Raw genomic sequence first — 20,911 nt, 5'->3', positions numbered from 1 at the left:
TCCCTCAATTTCAGCCAGAAATTACCTGAAATCACAGAAAAACACATAAACTCATAGTAAAGTCCAGAAAGGTGAATTTAACATAAAAACTAATGAAAACATCCCTAAAAGTAGCTTGAACTTACTAAAAACTACCTAAAAACAATGCCAAAAAGCGTATAAATTATCCGCTCATCAGGGAATCTAAGAGATATGCGCCCGGCCTAAGGTAGAACGGAAGTGGTTGTCAGTCATGCGCGTTCATAGGTGAGAATGATGATGAGTGTCATGGATCATCACATTCATCAAGTTGAAGTGCAACGAATATCTTAGAATAGGAATAAAGAGAATTGAATAGAAAGTAATAGTAATTGTATTGAAACTTGAGGTACAGCAGAGCTCCACACCCTTAATCTATGGTGTATAGAAACTCCACCGTTGAAAATACATAAGTGAAAGGTTCAGGCATGGCCGAATGGCCAGCCCCCATGATCTGAGAACTAATCGTCCCCAAGATGTCTAATACACTAGTAAAAAGTTCTATTTATAATAAACTAGCAACTAGGGTTTACAGGAGTAAGTAATTGATGCATAAATCCACTTCCGGGGCCCACTTGGTGTGTCTTTGGGCTGAGCTTGATCTATCCACGGGCTGAGGTTTCTTTTGGAGTTGAACGCCGAATTATAGCGTGTTTCTGGCGTTCAACTCCGGGTCGTGACGTGTTTCTGGCGTTTGACTCCAGACAGCAGCATGTACTTGGCGTTGAGCGCCACTTTACGTCATCAATTCCCAAATAAAGTATGAACTATTATATATTGCTAGAAAGCTCTGGATGTCTACTTTCCAACGCCATTGAGCGCGGGCTATTTGAGGCTCGGTAGCTCCAGAAAATCCATTTTGAGTGCAGAGAGGTCAGATTCCAACAGCATCAGCAGTCCTTTTGTCAGCCTTTTTCAGAGTTTTGCTCAAGTCCCTCAATTTCAGCCAGAAATTACCTGAAATTACAGAAAAACACACAAACTCATAGTAAAGTCCAGAAATGTGAATTTAACATAAAAACTAATGAAAACATCCCTACATGTAGCTTGAACTTACTAAAAACTACCTAAAAACAATGCCAAAAAGCGTATAAATTATCCGAGTCATCAGAAGGGAAAGGGAAAGCTTCTAACTGGGGAGACAGACAAGTCAATCTGCACAATCTATAGAAAAAGGCATCAGTTGGAGTAACCCGTCCACCTGCACATCTCAGCATGCACCGAGGACGGTGCAATCTTTAAGTGTGGGAAGGTCGATACCGATCTCCATGGGTTAGCTATTTTCTTCTTTTCAACACCATTGTTTCATTTTCTTTGTTAAGTTCATTGTTGCATTTGCATGTTTGTTTGATTTTATGCATTTAGCTACTACTTGGTTAAAGTAATGAGTTTCTTTTTAAGACCCTATTTTTGAAAAAAAAATTCACTAATTTAAATCAAAATTTAAATGTTAAATTTGTTTGGAAGTTGTATTTGGAACATAGTTAAAAGCTAGAACACACAACCTGTGAGATTTGAGCTTAATTGCATGGTTTCATTATTTAACCATAATATTTTATTCTTGTGTGTTTTCTTCTTTATAACTGCAATCTAGATTTTGTTCCAGTCTATATGTCCATTATTTAGTGTATTTACATGCTTGCATATGATTGAGGCCATATTTGATTATTAACTCACTTATCCCAAATAAAGCCTACCTTTTATGCCATCTTTGTTAGCCCCCTTGAGCCTTTTAATCCCCATTTATTCTATATTTTACCACATCACTAGCCTTAAGCGGAAAAACAAATTAAATATACCAATTGAATCTTTGGTTAGCTTATGATAAAGGTTGTGCATCAACTAAGTGTGGGGAAACTGTGGGAACATGGGTTAATAAGGAATGTATCATGTTTCTAATTCTGAATATTGGGAAATTTGGGTATCTACTCATGTAAAATATAAAATTAAAAATTCCATATGCATTGATATATTATTTTAGTTTTTATGTCTCTATATAAAAAAAGAAAAAAATATATAATATAAGTAAATAAATAAGGGGACAAAAATTACCCCGATGTTAAGTTAATAAAAGATCAATGCATATGTGACACAAATTAAAAAAAAAGTTGATACATGAGTATGTGATACAAAAGTGGGAATTATGGGTAGCTAGGCATGATTTTAGAAGTTATACGGAATGTATGTAAGTTAGGTGATAGCCCAGGTTACTCAAAGATTCAATTTATAGCTCACTTAGCCATACATATACCCTCACCCTTGCCTTAGTCCCATTACAACCTTGAAAAGACCTCATGATGTTTGCATTGGTACATTAAATATTTGCTGATTGGTTAGATGAAGAACAAAGTTTAGAAAGCATGATTAGAGAAGAGTAGAGTGAATAACCCTATACACTTGAGAGACTAGAGTGATATACACTATTAGTGAGGGTTCAATGCTTGATTCTATGTTCCCTGCTTTCATGAGCTATCTTCTTACAAGTTTACTTGTCTCTTATTGTATAATTTTAATTAGTGGAATTTGATTCATATTTGTCTTGGAGAACCTGTTCACTTTTAACCAAGTAGGTAGAAACATTTTGCATGTAGTTGCATTCACATAGATAGGTTGCATTTCATACTCTCTATCATTTCTCTTCACTCCTTTATAGCTTCTCTTGAGCTTAGCATGAGGACATGCTAATGTTTAAGTGTGGGGAGATTGATAAACTACTATTTTATGGTTTATCTTGTGCTTAATTGAGTTGATTTTATCAATCTTTCATGCACTTATTCATACTAATTGTATGAGTTTACGTTTTCCTTCCAGATTTTGTGCTATGATTAAAAACATGCTTCTTTGGCCTTTATTTTCTTTTATTTAAATCCTCTCTTATCATCATTCAATGCCTTGATATGTGTGTTAAGTGATTTCAGGGATTACAGGGCAAGAATGGCTTAGAGGATGGAAATGAAGCATGCAGAAGTGGAAGGAATACAAGAAGTTGAAGAAACTGCAAAGCTGTCAACCTGACCCTCTCGCACTAAAACGATCATAACTTGAGATACAGAGATCTAAATGATGCGGTTCCACTTGCATTGGAAAACTAACATCCGGAGCTTCGATTTGATATGTAATTCGCTATAGTGTCCATACAGTTAGGTGATGCGAACGCGTGTTCCACGTGGACGTGTCGCATCTGTGAAAATCAGCGTGGCAGAATTCGTTTCCAGCGAATCTTGGGCTATTTCCGGCCCAGTTTCAAGCCTAGAAAACACAGATTAAAGGTTGTAAAGTGGAGGAATGAAGGGGGACAATTAATATCTGATCATAATTCACTTTTCATAATTTAGATGTAGTTTTAGAGAGAGAGGTTCTCTCCTCTCTCTTAGGATTAGGATTAGGATTAGGATTTTTAGAAATTAGGAATATTTCTTCTTCATCTCAGGTTCAATGTTCTTCTATTTATTTTTTCTTTTATTTGTTTAATGACCATTCATGTTTAGATTGATTTTCTATTTAATATAATTTGAGGTATTTTTAGATCTATGATTTGTTTCTTTTATTTATGATATAAATAATTTGGATTTTTCTCCCTTGCTTTGGTTAGATAATTGGTAACACTTGAGTTGTCAAACTCAGCAGTGATTGAAATGGGCAGATTCTAATTGATCTAGATCACTCTAAAGCTAGTCCTCCCACAGGGATTGACTAGGACTTGAGGATCAAGCTAATTAGTCCACTTGACCTTCCTTTGTTTAATAAAGGATAACTAAGTGGGATTAAAACCCAGTTCTCATCACACATGATAAGGATAACTAGGATAGGATTTTCAGTTCTTATACCTTGCACTGGTGTTCATGATAATTAATTCACTCCCTTGCCATTTAAATTACCTGTTCCCTATTTCAAAACCCCAATTTACACAATCTCATAACCAATAATAAGAACACCTCCCTGCAATTCCTTGAGAAGACGACCTGATGTTTAAAGTCTCGGTTATCAATTTTAAAGGGGTTTGTTACTTGTGACAACCAAAACGTTTGTAATAAAGGACTTTTGTTGGTTTAGAAGCTATACTTGCAACAAAAATTCATTTTGAATTCTAGACCACGCAAACGTTCTCTCTTCAACAACCCTTTGCCAACTGGACCAAGCGATAAATCGGTTACCTTCCCGACGTTCGGATACTCAAGGAACCCCCATGGCTTCATGTGAGTAATCTAATGAAGAAGATATTAGAAACTCCGGTGGATAGTAGGGAGCATGAATTTGTATTGGAACAAGTGGAGGAAGCCATAATAGTTGCAGAGGAAGAAGTGGTTGAAGATTTAGGAGATGCAGAACCTCCATGGGAAACTCAAGTCATAGAGCCTCCTTCTAAGACATTTGTAATTGATGTTGAGGAGGGTGTACAACCTCCAAGGCATATCATGGTTGAAAACTTTGAAGGGGACGATCAAGAGATGGATTCAATCATTAATGAACTCTTATCTACATTTGAATCCTCTCCTATTGGACTTGACATGGAGATTAAAGAAGAAGAAGCACAACCTCCCATGCCCTTGGTGAACAATGAAGAAGAACTTGAATCGGACGAAAGCTACCAAGAGGAAGAGGTTGAAATTGAAGAAGCTTGCAAGGAGGTGGAAGTTGTCAGAGAAGAACACAGGGGAGTGGAGCTTGATATCACTTTGCCAAAGTTGCTGGAGACTTCTCCACTTAAGTCACCATCATCCTTCACAACATTCAAGTGGGTAAAATTCATATCCCTTAGCTTTCTCACCCCACTTGAATATGGTTTACTTGAGACAGATGGTCAACTTAGAGATCTTTGTGGCATTAAGAGTAAGAGGAAAATGGTTAGTGGTAGAAGTTAGCCCTGCAAGGTTCAATACGGTTGCACACTCCAAGTTGAAGTGCAAATATTGGTGTAGAGCTCGATTGAATGGGTCTAGGAAGCTGTTTGGATGCCATAGTGAGAATTCAGATTGCTTACCACCCGAATGGAATCATCATATTCCACTTAAAAACGGGTGCAGCAACAAGATTTGGGATCCAGGCATATATGAGGATCAAATTTGGGAGCTCATAGCTTGTGAAAAACTCCGTCAAAGCTTGAGAAATTTACTTGGTATTGATAGAGCTTATTGGAAGTGCAAGCATTGGTGGAAGTTTCAGGATGAGTTCAAGCACAAGCCGCCATGACAAGGAGCTCACCAAATGTCCAACTTAAGGACATTAACTAAAAGTGCTGGGTGGGAGACAACCCACCGTGGTATGATCGTTCCTTTTTCAATTATAATTTTATTTAGTTTTGTTTGTTTTTGAGTTTTACTTTATTTTATTGAACCTGGAATTATTCATAACATCAGCATCAGCATCTGCATATTGCATTCTGCATTTTGCATAAAAAAAACGCATGCGACGCATCCGTGTCACAAGTGCATTAGGAAGAAAAGAAAAGTGAACAGAGAGTCACGCGAAAGTGTGGCTGGAGGCGTGCCTATTGGCACAAACTCGCCCACGTGACCGCGTCACTGACGCATTCACGTCGTTTGCGAAATAGCCTCCCCACGCATCCGCGTCACCCACGCGAACTCGTGGCCCTGTAAAATCGACGTAGAATGGTGTATGGCAGAATGTTTGGCTGGAATGGGGCTGGAATCATGCTAGAAGCACTAGCCTTACCACGCGAATGCGTGCCCCACGCGTCCGCGTCATTTTTCAAAGTATGGCCATTCACGCGATCGCGTCACCCACGCGAACGCGTCACCCAAAAATTTGGCAATAAGAGTTTAAAACAGAGACTTGCGTGAATATGAGGCTGCTCTCGCGCCAGTAGCTCAAATCAAGTCACGCGAACGCGTGACCCACGCATCCGCGTCACTTGAAAATATCGCCAATCACGCGAACGCGTGACCCATGCGTCTGCATCACCTGCGCCTTACAGCTTATCCGGATCAACGCCAAATGTCTTATCTTTTCTTCCCCAAATCCTAATTTTTTCCTTTCCCCTTCTTATTTCTTTCTTCTATCTTTTATTTAGTTTATCTGCATACTTTCATTCATTGCATTTTAATTTCGTGCATATTTTTATTAGTGTTAAATTTTCTTTTTCAATTGTTGTATCTTTTCTGGTATTATTGTGATGCTTAGTGACTTGTTTTACAATGTTGGGTGATATTATTTTTCTGTCAATATCAATCTTTTATGATCCCTGTATTCCTTTTGCGTTGACATGAATTTATATTGTCTTTCATTATTTACTAACTCTCTCCCCCATTGTTGCACTTTTTGCACTATTGATATGACATTTGCTTTTACTGTTTTCTCACTTGCATGTTGTAGCTACCATGTAATTGAGACCTTTATTATTTGGAATTAACACCCATATTTTATTCATTTTCTTATCTTTATTTCTGGGTTACTTTCCTTCTTTTCCTCTTCTTTCAGGATGGCCATCGAGGAAGGGAAAAGGAAGAACTTCTATACGGGGAGACAGGCAAGTCAATCTACACAATCTATAGAGTAAGGCATCAGTTGGAGCAGCCCGTCTACTTGTACATCTTAGCATGCACCGAGGATGGTGCAATCTTTAAGTGTAGGGATGTCAATACCGATCTCCATGTGTTAGTTATTTTCTTCTCAACACCAATGTTTTATTTTATGCATTTAGCTACTGCTTGGTTAAAGTAATGAGTTTCTTTTTAAGACCCTATTTTTGAAAAATTTCACTAATTTAAATCAAAACTTTTGTGTTAAATTTGTTTGAAGTTGTACTTGGAACATGGTTTTTGAGCCAAAGAACACACAACCCGTGAGATCTTGAGCTTATTTATATGGTTACACTATTTAACCATAAATATTTTATTCTTGTGTGTCTACTTCTCTATGATTGTAATTTGTATTTTGTTTCATCCTATATGTCCAATGTTTAATGTGTTATATGCATGCATATGATTGAGGCCATTATTTGTTTAGCTCACTTATCCCAAATAAGCCTACCCTTTAAATTATCTTTGTTAGTCACTTTGAGCCTTTTAATCCCATTTGTTCTACATTTTACCATATTACTAGCCTTAAGCAGAAAAAACAACTAAATATCCCAATTGAATCTTTGGTTAGCTTAAGATAGAAATTGTGTGTTAATTGAGTATGGGAAGACTGTGGGAACATGGGTTAATAAGGGAATGTATCATGTTTCTAATTTATTTGAATATTGGGAATTTGGGAACCTACTCATGAAAAACCAAAATAGAAAAATAATGGAAAATCCATGTGCATTTATAAGTTATGTTTATTTTTCTACTAAAAATAAATAAATAAATAAATAAGGGGACAAAATTACACCAATGTTAAGTTAATGAAAAATCAATGCATATGTGATAAAAATTAAAGAAAAGCTGATGCATGAGTAGGTAATGCAAAATGAAGAATTTTTGGGTAGCTAGGCATGATTCTAAAGTTATATAGAGTATATGTATGTTAGGTGAAAGCTTAGGTTAATTAAAGATTCAATTCATAAAGCTCACTTAGCCATATATATATATATATCCTTGCCCTTACCTTAGTCCCATTACAACCTTGAAAAGACCTTATGATGCTTGCATTGGTACCTTAAATATTGTTGATTAGTTAGGTGAAGAACAAAGTTTAGAAAGCATGATTAGAGAAGAGTAGAGTGAATTACCCTATACACTTGAGAGTTAGAGTGATATACACTACCAGTAAGGGTTCAGTGCTTGATTCTATGTTCCCTACTTTCATAAGCTATCTTTTTACAAGTTTACTTGTTTTCACTGTATAATTTGAATTAGTGGAATTTGGTTTGTATTTGTCTTGGAGAACTTGTTTGTTTTTAACCAAGTAGATAGAAACATCTTAGCATGTAGTTGCATTCACATTCATAGGTTGCATTGCATGAGTCTTGCTTTTCCCTACTCGTTTATTTTATCTTCTTAAGCTAACCATGAGGACATGCTAATGTTTAAGTGTGGGGAGGTTGATAAACCACTATTTTATGGTTTATATTGTGTTTAATTGAGTGGTTTTTATCAAATTCTTGCCCACTTATTCATATGATTTGCATAATTTTACAATTCCTTCCCAAAATTATTCCATAGTTGAAAACCTGCTTCCTAGAGATCTTTTTATTGTGTATTTTAATTCTCCTTTATACCATTCGATGCCGTGATCCGTGTGTTAAGTGTTTTAGGCTTCATAGGGCAGGAATGGCTTAGAGAATGGAGAGGAAGCTTGCAAAAATGGAAGGAACACAAGAAACCAAGGAGATGACTAGCGAACACTGACGCGGACGCATGACTCATGCGACTGCGCGATTTGGAAAAAATTACAGCGACGCGTACGCGTGGATTGGAGTTCGCGCAAACGACGCGAGCGCGTGCCTAACGCGCACGCGTGGAGAGGAAAATCGTCAAACGAAGCGTACGCTTGACCGACGTGTACATGTGACATGCGCGATCTGTAGAAGATTCAGGAAACGCTAGGGATGATTTTTGACCGCGTTTTGACCCAGCTTTCGGCCCAGAAACACAGAATAAAGCCAGGGAACATGCAGGGACTCAAGGGATACTTATCATTCATTCATAATTCACAATTTTAGTTTTTAGATGTAGTTTTAGAGAGAGAGAGAGGCTCTCTCCTCTCTCTTAGGTTTTAGGATTAGGATTTCTTTTAGTTATTAGGATTGTCTCTTCATACCAGGTTCAATATTCCTTTATTTTGACTTCTTTTCTACTTTTATATATTATGATGCTATTATTTATTAATGACTTATGTTCCCAAATTGGCTCATGAACTTTTCCATGTTACATTTGATATCTTTATTAATTCAATTTGAGGTCTTTCATATTTATGATTTTAATTTACCTTTTTACACTCTTAGCTTTGGTTGAGTAATTGGTGACACTTGGGTTATCAAACTCAGCTGATGATTGAAAATTGGAATTCTTTGCTGATTGATTTGAATTCCCCTAACTCTAGTCTTTTCTTAGGAATTGACTAAGACTTGAGGAATCAAATTGATTTATCCACTTAACATACCTTCATAGTTAGAGGTTGACCAAGTGGGAGCAAAAGCCAATTCTCATCACAATTGATAAGGATAACTAGGATATGACTTCCAGTTCTTATACCTTGCCAAGAGCTTTATTACTTATTAATTTAATTTCTTGCAATTTACTTTTCTTGTCCAACCTATTTAAAAATCCCAAAAAGATACTTTTTCCATAACCAATAATAAGAACACCTCCCTGTAATTCCTTGAGAAGATGACCCGAGGTTTGAATACTTCGGTTATCAATTTTATTAGGGGTTTGTTACTTGTGACAACCAAAACTTTTGTACGAAAGGATTTTTTGTTGGTTTAGAAACTATACTTACAACGCGATTATATTTGTGCAATTCTTTACCGATAGAAAATCCGACTATCATTGATATTTGAGCTTCTGTGATAGATGCAAGGATTGTGGTTCTGTCCCACTTGCTCCCGAATGGTATATGAGCTTCTTGGGTAGACACACGGATTATGGTTTTGTCCCGCTTGCTGCCGGATGGAATTGAGACAGTTGTTGACATGCGGTTGTAGCTCGAGCAAGGATAGTGGTAAAATCCCTCTTGTTCATGATTCTCTCTTTGTTGGTGTAGTGTGTCAGGCACTATATCCGAAGAGTGTGGCGGGCACTATATCTCAGGTTTTGTATTCTCTCAATATGTGAAGTGTTCCGGTCACTTATGACATTTTTTATGAATCCTATTGTATCTTCTATAGTATGAACCTCTAAACCCCATAGGTGGGGGGTGAGGACCTCTATTGTGTTTCCATGGATTAATGCAATTACTACTGTTTTCTATTCAATCGCGTTTGTTTCTATTCTAAGATACTCACTCGTATTTCAACATGGAGAATGTGATGATCTGTGACATTCATCATCATTCCCCAACTTATGAACACGTGCCTGACAACCACTTCCATTCTACATGAGCTCAACGTAGTCATTGGGCGACAGCTTGAGTGTGTTTCTCTTGGGTTTCTAATCCACGAGTTTGACCTGCATCTCCTGACAACAGAGCACTCAAACTCATGAGATCTGAACCTTCGTGGTAGAGGCTAGAACCAATTGGTAGAATTCCTGAGATCCGAAAAGTTTAAACCTTATCTGTGGTATTCTGTGTAGGATCTGGGATAGGAAGACTATGACGAGCTTCAAACTCGCGAATGTTGGACGTAGTGACAGTGTGCAAAAAGGATAAATGTATCCTATTCCAACACAAGTGAGAACCGACAGATGATTAGCCATGTGGGAAACCGTAGAGGATATGTTTTCACTAAGAGGATGGATGGTAGCCATTGACAACAGTGATCCACCAACATACAGCCTACCATGAAAGGGACATGCGTTTTTGGAAGAAGAAGACAGTAGGAAAGCAGAAATTCAGAAGACAGAGCAACTCCGAAACCTCAACCTGCTCTCCATTATTGAATAACAAGTACCATTCTTTTCATGATCTTTTACTTTTCACAAACAAAATCCTTTTTATTATTAATCTCCTGACTAAGAGTTACAAGATAACCATAGCTTGCTTCAAGTCGGCAATCTCCGTGGGATCGACTCTTACTCACGTAAGGTATTACTTGGACGACTCATTGCACTTTCTGGTTAGTTATGTGGAGTTGCAAAAGTGTGATTGCAATTTCGTGCACCAAGCTTTTGGCACCGTTGTTGGGGATTGTTCGAGTTTGGACAACTGACGATTCATCCTCTTATTTAGATTAGGAAATATTTTATCTTTTTTTGGTTTAGAGTCACTAGAGTTGCATCTTCTATTTTTTTTCTTTTCAAAAATCCTGTTTTTCTTTATTAATTTTTTATTTTTCTTTGAGTTTAGTTTCATGTTTTAAGTTTGGTGTGATTTGCATGTTTTTAGTTTTCCTTCATATTTTTAATTATATGTTCTTAGTTCTTTCTTGATCTTCAAATTGTTCTTGTTCGGTATCTTTTGTTGCTTGTTATCTTATACATTTTCGAATTATCAGTGTCCAAAGTATAAAATTTTTTAAGTTTGGTGTCTTCTGTGTTTTTGTTTTCTTAAAAACTTTCAAAATTTGTTCTTGGTGTTCATCTTGATCTTCAAAGTGTTCTTGGTGTTCATCTTGACATTCAGATTTTTCTTGTTTGTTATCTTTGTTTTGATCTAAAAATTCTAAGTTTGGTGTTATTTTACTGTTTTTCTCTTTCCTCATTAAATTCAAAAATATATATTCCTTTATTTACTCATTATTTTTGAATCCCTTGGGTTGACTTGGTCAAAATTTTTAAAAATCATATCTTTTCCAAATCATATTTTTTTAAAAATTTCTAAAATCATATCCTTTTCAAAACTTCCTAACCACCTTCTCTCTCTTCATTTTTTTTTTCAAAAATCCTCATAAAAAATTTTCAAATCTTTTTAAATAATTAATTATTTTAGTTTCCAATTTTATTATTATTATTTATTTCAGTCCGAAAACGAATATATATATAATAAAATTTTATTCACAATTCACATCACCTCCCTTTCTCCATCATGGATCTAAGTGGAACTGAATAGTCCAGAAGGACTCTGGGGTCATATAGTAACCCCACTATTGCTTCATATGGGGGTAGTATCTGTATACCCCCATCAAAACTAATAATTTTGAGCTAAATCCCCAGCTCATTATCATGGTGCAGCAAAATTGCCAGTATTTTGGGCTTCCACAGGAAGAACCTACTGAGTTTCTGGCACAGTTCTTACAGATTGCTGACACAGTACGTGATAAGGAAGTAGATCAGGATGTCTACAGATTATTACTGTTTCCATTTTCTGTAAAAGATCAAGCCAAAAGGTTGTTAAATAACCAACCTACAGCATGCATAAAAACATGGAAATAATTATCAGAAAAATTCCTGAATCAATATTTCCCTCCAAAAAGGATGACACAGTTAAGGCTGGTGACAGTTTAGAATTTCACCAATGAAGTCTCGTTGTAAAGTATAGTCTCTAAACCAACAATAATCCTTTCATACAAAAATTTGTTTGTCACAAGTACAAACCCCTAAAATCTATAAATCGAAGTATTTAAACCTCCGGTCGTCTCTCAAAGGACTTACAGGGTAGTGTTCTTGTTATTGGTTATGGACTTGTTTATTTTGGGGTTTTGAATGAGAAACATGAATAGTAAATGGTAATGAAATTCTATTAACAAAATGGTCTTGGCAAGGTTTGGTTGTCAAGGGTCTCTATTATTATCACTAGCCATAATTATGGTAGTTGCAAGGATTAATCCCACTTAGTCATACTTTAATCAAGTAGAAAAGGAAAGTCAAGTGAGTTATATCAATCCAAGTCCATAAATCCTAGCTTTCCACTAATTGAATTAATGAAGGCTAGAGTCAATGGCTATTAACTATCAATCACTTGGACATTAGTAACTCAAGAAATCCTAAGTTACCTTCTCAAGCCAAGAACATAAAATTTTACTCTAACATCCTTCTAAGCATTTCATCAAACACTTGGAAGGTACAAAAGAAAAGTATAGTAAGTCACAAAAAGAATGAATTCTAACAACAATTGAATGCAAAGAATTAACAACAACAATCAAGAAAATCACAATTATCATGAATTACCTCAAATTGCATTATTAAAAAAAAACAAAAGAACAAAAGTATCTCAATTACAAAACCTAGAAACAAAATAAGAGAAATTACAACAATAGAATAGGGATAGAAAGAAGAACCAAAGTGTAGCAATCACCAATTGAAGGTAGAAGTAGAAGGAGACTTGAATTAAACCTAGAACTATGAGATCCTAATCTAACCCTAATTTTTAATCCTAGAGAGAAGTGAGAGCTTTTCTCTCTAAAACTAACTAATCCTAATCCTAATGAGTGTGTAAGATACAATGAATGAAAGATGCCTTCCCCTTCAATCTTTGGTCCTCTTTAATCCTTCTCTAACAGAATTCCAGCACCAAATGGGTCCAGAAACCCTCCAAAATCGCCAGGCACGAGTTGCAGTAAAAGAATCACATGCGCACTACAACGTGTACGCACAGGGTACGCGTACACGTCCCTGGCCGATTTCGCAAGGTGTGCGCGAGCGTCTTGTGCGCGTGCGCGTCCTTGGCCGGGATCAATTCTTTGGCTTTTTATGCTTCTCTCCACTTGCATGCTTCCTTCCTTGCTCCTTTGATCCATTCCAAGCCTATTTCATCTTGAGATTACTAGCAAACATATCAAGGCACCTTATGGAATCAAGAGAGAATTAAAATTATCAAATTAGAGGCTTAGAAAGCATGTTTTTACAATTAAGTACAAATAAGGGAGAGATCACAAAATCATGCTAATTCTATGGCTAAATGTGAGAAAAAGGTTAGCAAAATACTCTAAATTCAACACAAGATAAACCCTAAAATGGGGTTTATCAACCTCCCCACACTTAAACCTTAGCATGTCCTCATGCTAAAATAAGAGGGAAACAAGGGGTATGATCTTTATTAAATGCAACTAAACTATATGAACCTATCTAAATGCAACTACCTAAAGTGAATGAAAATGCTTGGTCAACATAATTTAACTTCCAAGAGAACATGTATAAGCATGAGAGCTAGAGCACTAGGAATCAAGCCCAAACCATAATTGTATTGAATTATCAAAAGAAATTCAAGCTTGCAAGAATATAGAAAATATGGGTGAACACATGCAATTGAACTTTTGAACCCTCACCGGATGTGTATCTGCTATATTCACTCAAGTGTTTAAGGGTTAATTCACTCAATTCTCTTCTAGTCATGCTTTTCAAAATTTGATTTTCTTCTAACAATCAACACCTATTCAATGCATGCATGCATTCATTATGAGGTCTTTTCTTTAGGTTGTAATGGGGTTAGGGTCAAGGTAGGATCATTTATGGTTAAGTGGACTAGAGTTTAGATCTTTGATCAGTATAGACTTTCCCACCTAACCTATGCAACGACCTATACAAATTCAAACTATTCTAACTACCCATTCTTTATTTTCTTACATATTCATGCGTTGTCTTTTCTTGGTTCACAACACCTATGCATTGATTCCTTCATTGAGCTTCACTTTAGGGCATTTTGTCCCCTTTGGTTGCTTTCTTTTCATTTTCTTTCTTTTACTTCTCTTTTTTTCTTTTCTATATTTCTTTTCTTTTGTTTTTTCTCATTTCATTTTTTTTCTTTCATACTTTGTACAAGAACATCAATTGCATAAGGTCCTATACATTTAATCAATACATGAGTATGTATTCCCAATTCCTAAATATGGAAGTGTAACTACCCCTTTTATCCCATCCAATATTCCCAAGCCTCACCAACTTTGAATAATGAACACTCTCACTAGCCTAGGCTAATCAAAGATCCAAGCAAGGGACTTTCATTGGTTTTCCGCCTTGGGCTTTGTAATGTGCTAAAATGAGAATAAGTTGGTTAAGCGTAGGCTCAATCCTACAAATGCATGAATACAAGGAATAAATGGCATATAGAATTAAGAAAATCAAGGATCACAATCATACAAAGAGAACAATTGCACACAAGAATGGAAAATAAGTGCTTATAAGGTGTAACCACATCAATAGGCTCAAATATCACAAGCTTGTGTTCTTAGCTCAATGCATGCTTCACAAAGTATGAATTCAAGCAAGCTACAAAAATTTTTCAATCAATTGGGTTGTGCTCTCTAGATGGGTTCCTTGAAAAGTTCCATTATTTTGTCTAAGCATTGTTGTGATTAAAAAGTTCCTTAGTTTACCCTTTCTATTTCCAATCAAAACAAATTTCATATGTAAAAGGGTTGACTACGTCTTAACAATTCCAAAATATTTTCTAATCACAACTACAAGCTACTAAGAAGATAAATATATAGAGAAAAAGCTACTAAGAAAATAACTATATAGAGAAAAATCTAACTAATATCTAATATCCAAAATAAAAGAGTATGCAACAACCAAAATGTTCCAAAATATCTAACACAGTATATACAATAACATGCAAAATAGGATAGCTAGGAGGATATAACTAGGAAATGTGCCCAAAATGTTTCACTAGTCCTCCAATGATGCCAACGGCAGCCTCCCCACACTTAAGATCAAGCATCGTCCCCGATGCTAATCCTGAGGGTCAGGGAAAGGTGCTGGCTTTGGCTGGGGCTGCTGTGTTTGAGGCAAGAGTAGGTTCTGGTGTTCTCTTTCTCTTTCAGGAAGATGGTGCTTTCCTCTTTCCTTTGTCCGACATCCTGAAAGTAGAATATGGTAGAATATAAGCAGTTAAACACGTAGTATGAAGCAAATAGAAGCATATTCAGGATGCAAGATGGATGGCAAGTAATCATGATGTGAACTTGAAATAGAAAGCTTGGTTTGCAAGTAAGCCTAGAAAAATGGAAACATAAACCAAGAATTCAGGATTCTGACCAATGTGACACAATTCTCAAAGATTAGGCATATTCATCATCATACATTAAGAGAATGGTTAAAGAGTCAAGTGTAAGTAAAAGTGAAGTTAGTGGTTAAAGAAATTAGTGAATTAGAAAAGTGAAGTTGGTAATTAGTGGTATGATGGAGCATTGCCTAATAGGGAGAGAATTACAAGTTATGCGCAACGGTCATGTTCACAGGCATGAAAATATAGAAATGCCAAAAATGGACTTCACAATAATTGGTGTTACAAACAATAAAGTGCAATTGTGTAACTATGAGAGTTCAAAATGATGTGAGTAAAAAGAAGTTACACAATCAAAGCATGCCAACTATTGTGAGGAAATGAGCATTATGTAATGATCACAGGAACCAAAATTAAGAGTGAAATACTGGCCCAAAAACCCTGGGCATTGAACTTGGGGTGAGTTAGGAAAAGGTTGAGCAGTAAGTGCCAAGTTCAATCCCTTGAGGAAGAATTAGAGTTAAAATAGTTTGGGAAAAATCGGGCAGCATTCCGGCTATAATATGGACGTTCCCGGATAGCCAAATGAGCAAGAAGTGATTCCAAGACACTAGTCAAGAATTAATCACAGAATCAAGTAAGCATGGCAGCAGAATAGGAGTACATCATAGCAAAACATAGTCAAACCAATCAGCAGCAAGCAATATGTACACAAGCAGGTAAACAATTACGACACAATTATCAGGCCTAGAATCCTTTATCCAGAACCTAGCTACCTAACAGCAGTAATTTCTATCTATCCTAATATGTGAAAATCAAATCCTAACTAACTAAAACTAGTAGTATTCTACTGGAAAAATAAAATGAGAGAAGCAGACTAGAAGCAGAGGAGTGACCTGGGAGCAGACTCGGGATGGAAGGAAATGGGTGGTGGGATAGGCAGTAGAGATGAGCCAGGTCAGAAATAGAGTTGTCGCCTCAGATGGTAGCGACGGTGCGGTGGCCGCGGCGACGCTCGGTTGAGGTTGCAGTAGTGAGGGAGGGAAAGTGAGAGAGGAAGGATGAGTGAGAAGGAGAGTGAGAGAATAGGGATGATAGTGAGAGAAGAGAGGGGCGACGGTGGTGGAGGCGCGCCGGCGCGGTGGTCGGAAATGTGACTGGGAAGAGAAGGGAGGAAGTAAGAGGAACGTTGGAAGAGAAGAAGGGGGTTGGCGGTGCGTCTGCGCGAGTCCTCGTCGCGTCCTTAAGGTTATCCCATTTTTGAATCGATGTGGACACGCACAATGTGCGTCCGCGTGCATTGGTGAATTTGGGAACTAACGCGTGCGCGCCTTAAGCGCTTACGCGTGGGTGGTGAGAATTGGTTAGGATGTGTGCGCGTACGGTGTGTGCACGCGTGCTAGGAGTTGTGCTGGAGGCATAGTGCTGGCCCAACGCTCGCCCAACTCTCGGGAGGCATGTATTGAATGGTGGCATCAGCCAGGTGACGCGTATGCGGCAGATGTGCGCCCGCGTGCATTGACACTTTTGTTTATTGGTGCGTATGTGCGATGTGTGCGCTCACGTGAGGTGAGTTGGGCTAAAAGCCTAACGCTTGCATAAGAGTGGCCCAACTCTCTGGAATTCAGTATGGTGATGCATACGCTCATGGACGCGTTCGCATATTGCGTGCGCGCACGTCCGACCCCCCTTTTTTAATTGCCCAAAAAGCAGAAAAAATGCCCAAGAGCTCTCATAATGCCTACAACTCTTTATTCAATCAAATATCATACAATTCACAAAAATGCAATTTGATTTTAGGATTTATTTATCTACTAATAAGCACAATATACTAACAACCAATCTATACAAACAAATCAATATGAAATGAAAATCTACCTACAATGGCAACTCAAATCACTTATTAAAAAAAACTAAAAGAGAATGGAAAGAGTTTACCATGGTGGGGTGTCTCCCACCTAGCACTTTTAGTTTAAGTCCTTAAGTTGGACATTTTGAGGAGCTCATTGTCATGGTGGCTTATGTTTGTACTCATCCTTGAATCTCCAAGGATCTTTGCTTCTTGAATGGTCAACAGAAATTGCAACCATCTTCGCCAAGCTTGGGCAAAGTTCAACCCAAGATATAAGTTCCCCTAATTGGTCTTCATTCTTCGATCCGGGATCCCATATCTTATTTTCGCACCCGTCTTCAATTTGATCTTTATACTTTTTCTTTCCGGGTGGTTGACACATAGAATTCTCTTTAGCACACTAAGCCTTCCGTCGAGACCCATATAAAGTGGCATTCTTCCAATCATGGTTCCTATACCTTGAAGTTTTGACCTTAATGAGCCTAATACCAAATTTCCAACCACTACACAATTCCTTCTTATTCTTAGTTCTACAAAGAGCTCTAAGTTGTCCATCCGTTCCAATCAAACCATATTCAAGTGAGAAAGTGAAGCTTGAAGATAAGAATTTTACCCACTTGAATGTTGTGTAGGATGGTGACTTGGGAAGGAGAGCCTCCCCACACTTAGACAATACAAGGTTGACTTCTTTATGCTCTTCTTTGAATATCCCTACCTCTTAACAAGCTTCTTCACTTTCAACCTTTTCCCCCTTTGTCATCTAGCTTGGTGTTGTCTTCAAGAATTTTGATTTCTTTCTCAATGGGAGGTGATTCAATTTTGGATAGGAATTCATTGATGAATAAATCCGTTTCTTGATCAACCTCTTCATATTCTTCAATTTCGATATACACCATGCCAACTTGTTCCTCTTGGTCGCTCGCTTTCGACTTGTCCTCTTCCTCATTATTCACCAAGGGTATGGGAGGTTGTGCACACTCTTCTATTATTCCAACTCCTTGTCCAATGGGAGAAGATTCAATTTTAGATAGAAATTCATCTATAATTGAGTCTATTTCTTGATAAATCTCTTCCAAGTCTCCAACAACGATATGCCTTAGAGGTTGCGCATCCTCTTCAACATCAATATCAAGCTTCTTGGAAGAGTGCTCCATGACACTACATTCCCTTGGACGCTCAACATCTCCTAAATCTTCAACCACTTCTTCCTCTTCTTCAATGATCATAGGCTCCTCCAATTGTTCCAACACAAAATTTGACTCCTCTTTCTCCACCGGATTTTCCAATTTTTCCTTTATGCTTTGCTCTTCTTTTGACTTTTCACATGTGGTCAAGGAAGTACCTTGAGTATTCAAACATTGATAGGCTAAAGTGTGCACCACCTTGGTCAAATTGGTCACAAACTCAAGTGTATCCCACTCCATGGCTTCTTGTCCTTGGAGTAACAGAGTGAGAGGATCGTTGATGGGAAGCAGAAGCTAGTGAATTAAAAATTATTAAAATGATTATGTTGCAAGTATAGTTCTTAATTCACCAAAAATCTGCCTATCAATTTAGAAATATGTCACAGAGAGTTTAAATTAAAATTACTGGGAGTTTTAAGTCCCAGGTCGTCTCCCAACGAGTTGCAGGGAAGTGTGCTGTCTTATTAATCAGATGTTCAAGAAGTTGAGTTGAGTAAATTGGGATTTAAATTGAGGGAAATTAAATAATATGAATAAAAGCCTTGACTGGGAATTGATTGGTTGGGATCTCTATCATTGATGGAGTGATTTTTAAGATTAATTTATAATTAATGGTTGCTCTGTTTGGTTATCCTTTACTAGGTAAGGGAAAGTCAAACAAGTTGAATTATTGGATCTGTTCACAAGTTACAACCCACTTAGTTCAAAGGGATTGGCGTCGGTGACAGGATGGTAATTCAACAGTTAACCCAATTACAAATTTTCTTTCAATCCTTCCAACTCAAGAGTTCCTTTTTAATCAATTCCCCATCAAGTAATGAAACTACTCACGCATTGTAAATAATAAATCCATAAAACATGAAAGGGAATAAAAAAAAGACATAGTTATTGAAATTGAAATTGAATGAAAAAGAAATAATCCTTGCATTAAATAATCATAAAAGTATCTGAATGACAAAATTGAACAAAAACAAGGAACATGGAAGAATAGAACCAAGTTAAGAAGACAAACTAGAGTGATGAAGTCTTGATGAGGAAATAACTCTTCTCAATGTTCCAATGCTATGATCAATTAAAAATTAAAATTAAAAACTAGAGAGAAAACTAGATCTCCAAAAAACTGAATGAATGTCTTTGTTTCTACATATTCTCTGACTCTAGTCTGCTGTTCCGGGCCAAAAACTGGGCCGAAATAAGGTCCAAAAATTGCCCCCAGCGAATTCTGCAGATTATGCAGATCGCACATGTCACGCGATCGCGTCATCCATGCGGACGCGTCGCTTGCGCTTTTTCCTCGCCACGCGTTCGCGTCGTCCACGCTACCGCGTCGCTTGCACTTTCCAATCCGCGCGGCCGCATAAGCCATGCGGCCGCGTCACTGCGATTTGGCTCCTTCGCGCGGTCGCGTGAGCCATGCGACCGCATCACTTCTCGCTGGTTATCTCCTCAAACTCTTGTGTTCCTTCCATTTTTGCTAGCTTCCTTTCCAATCTCCAACTCATTCATGCCCTATAAAGCCTGAAACACTTGACACAAAGATCACGGCATCGAATGGAATAATGGAGAATTAAAAGTAAATAATTAAGGTCTCTAGGGAGCAATTTTCAAACATGTACTAAATTTAGGAAGGAAATCTAAATGCATGCTAAATTAATGAATAAGTGGGTAAGGATCATGACAAAACCACACAATTAAACACAATATAAACCATAAAATAGTGGTTTATCAACCTCCCCACACTTAATCATTAGCATGTCCTCATGCTAAATTGAAGGAGACAAGGAAATAAGTATGAACATGTAGAAACTCATGAAATGCAATGCAATCCTACATATATAAATAAATGCAACTATATGATTATTGTCCACTTGATCAAAAGTAAATAAGCCCTTCAAAACAATTACAAATCAAATTCCACTAATTCTATCATTATACAATAAAACAGATAAAAGTGCAAGAAGATAGCTTATGAAAGCAGGAAACATGAAAATTCAAGCATCGAACCCTCACTGATAATGTATGTACGCTCTGATCTTTAGTGTATAGGGTAATCACTCTATTCTTCTCTAGTCATGTTTTCTAACTTTTGTTTTTCTCCTAACTAATCAACAACAGTTAATATACCAATGCAAACATCATGAGATCTTTCCAGGGTTGTAATGGGGCCAAGGTGCAGGTAAGGGTATACATATGGTTAAGTGAGCTTCATAAATTGAATCTTTAATTAACCTAAGCGCTCACCTAATATACATATACTCTATATACTTTAAATTCATGCCTAGCTACCCATAATTCCCTTTTTCAACCCATACTCCTGTTTCAACTTTGTATTTTGATTCTATCATATGTGCATTGATTTTTGAATTCTGAATTTAACATTGGGGTAATTTTGTCCCCTTATTTATTTATTTATCATCATTTTTTTTGAATT

The sequence above is a fragment of the Arachis hypogaea genome, chromosome 10 (assembly GCF_003086295.3).
Source record: "Arachis hypogaea cultivar Tifrunner chromosome 10, arahy.Tifrunner.gnm2.J5K5, whole genome shotgun sequence".
NCBI classification, from domain to species: domain Eukaryota; kingdom Viridiplantae; phylum Streptophyta; class Magnoliopsida; order Fabales; family Fabaceae; genus Arachis; species Arachis hypogaea.
Note: the sequence above shows the minus strand (reverse complement) of the source record.